Here is a 2,500-nt window from a genome sequence, read left to right on the forward strand (position 1 = left end):
ATATATATATATATATATATATATATATATATATTGTGTGTGTGGTGTGTGTTGTGTGTGTGGTGTGTGTGTGTGTGTAAGTATATAGATGTATATATAGATGTTATAATATATATATATATATATATATTATAATATTATATATAATATATATATATATATATGCATATATATATGTATATATATATATATATTAAACATGCATATACACAAACATACTATATATATAAATATATATATATATATATATATATATATTCATATGTATGCATCCATCCATACACGCAGCGCCCCCGACGCCCGCCCTCCAGTGTGGGAATCCCTCGCGCCCGCCTTACGCGCCACCGGCAGGAGGGCCATGGTCGTGTCAAGGGGGGGGGGAGACTGTTGTTTTGGGGGATGAGGGATGGGAGGGAGGTAGAAGGGAGAGGCAGGGTGTGAGGGAGAGAGAAAGAGAGAGAGAGGGAGGAGGGAGTGAGAGATCGGAGGGAGGGAGTGAGGGAAGAGGGAGCGAGAGAAAGAAAGAGGGAGAAAGAGAGGGAGAGAATGAGAGAGGGAGGGTGGGAGGGAAAGAGAAAGAGAGAGAGGGAGGAGGGAGGGAGAGAGAGAGAGAGGGAGGAGGGAGGGAGAGAATGAGAGAGAGAGACAGAGAGAGAGAGAGAGAGAGAACAAATTATAAGCAAAGTAAATTTCTTGATATTTTTTCTACATTAATTTTCTCTTTACTTATCTTACCTTGTTCTTTGTTATTCTTTGTTTATGTATTTACCCTCGTTCGCTTTCCAAGTAACAAGGAAGTGTCTGTCTTGGGGTCGACCAATGAGTCGACAAATGCAAATTGATAAAAGTACATAGTCATTAACGATAAAGCAATGTTCTCTATTCTAGTTCTATTGATATGATAGGTTTATTATTATCTACCATTACTGTTAAACATGTTATTTTATTTGTTATTCGCTATCTGCGTATATACATATAATTTATTTTTGTCTCAAAGGTCTATCATTTCACACCACTGATATCAGAATTATCTATAGTTATAATTGTTGTTATCTTTCTACCTTGTTTAAATTGGCTTTTTTTTATTAGTTCCATCGACTATTTGGCCGTTTTAAGCATTATTGGTGTTATATCAATATTCATATCATTTATCGTCATAACTTCCCTCACGAAATTATCGCTTGGGACAAAATAAGTGACCAGTAGGTGATAACTTCCTCAACTTCCTGACTCCGGTTTAATCCATTAAGCTCACACGGACACTCTTACACTTCCAGTCATGTCGCCGAAATCATTGCATCACTTTCTGTGCCTTTCTGATATTGCATGGGCGTAAAGATCAGCCCATATAGTGAAGGAGATTAAATAAAACAGGAATTGTAGCCCGGTAAACTGTATTGCAAGGTGCTCTGCAATTGAAACCCTGGGAGTTTATTGTTGTTGTTGTTTTTTTTCGCCCGAAGTTACGTAGCAGAGTTCACACGCACTTTGACCCTAGTTGCACGGGCTGCGTTGCTAAACTGTTAATAAAACACGGAAAGTTTATGCTGAGTAATCCTGTGTTATGCTGCAAGGGAATTTCACAACCTATTAACAGTAGATTTTCCGTACCATTGGCTATGAAGAAAAATATCCAGAAATAAGTTCGTTTATTTATTTATTTACTTATTATTAACAAGACTAACCACTTTGGATAGGAATATAATTATTTTTTTTATATATTTTATACATAGCCGTTAGTTGAGATTACGGTATTAGACTACAGTATATAATATGAATATATTTTTTAATCAGTTGAGATAAAATAATCACATAGTTCTTTTTTACCTGAGATAGAGTGCACAGGTATTTGCTTATATTTCTCAATGTACTGCGCTTAAATCTTGTTTAAAAAACAAAAACAAAGTGGAGTTAAAAGCAACACATTTTAGTAATAAAAAAATAAAGTTTTGATTTAAGATAAGGACAAAAATATGCAAAGTATTAAGTATCAACGAAGCGAAAATTAAAAAGTCTAAAATACATTTTTCTCTATGAACCGTATTCGTGTTGACAAATGTAGAAAAGGCATGAATGAGAATGAAAATCTTCACAACACAAGAGATGTATTTGACCAGCTTCGATTATATCTTCGTCAGAAATGCGACGAAGAGCTAATCGATACCGGTCAGATCCATCTCTTGTGTTGTGAAGATATTCATTTTCATTCATACCTTTTCTTCATTTTTCTCTAAGTCACTGTATCTCATGATTCATCGATCTTCCAGTGCAACCTATAGTCAAGCTGAATTTCCGCTGTTCCAAATTTATCTTTTACTTGTTCCTGTCTTAAGTGAGTCGTAGATGTTTTCAGTTGTAAGATCTTGCCGGCGTCCTTCATGTTTACAAGCAGTCAGAATTTTTGGAGTTTGTCAGATCAGTCAAGTTGTTTTTTTCGTTTGATTTTTATTCTATTATTATTATCACTATTATTGTTATTATTATTCATTTTTTGCCTTAG

The sequence above is a fragment of the Penaeus chinensis genome, unplaced genomic scaffold (assembly GCF_019202785.1).
Source record: "Penaeus chinensis breed Huanghai No. 1 unplaced genomic scaffold, ASM1920278v2 CTG_1507, whole genome shotgun sequence".
NCBI classification, from domain to species: Eukaryota; Metazoa; Arthropoda; class Malacostraca; order Decapoda; family Penaeidae; genus Penaeus; species Penaeus chinensis.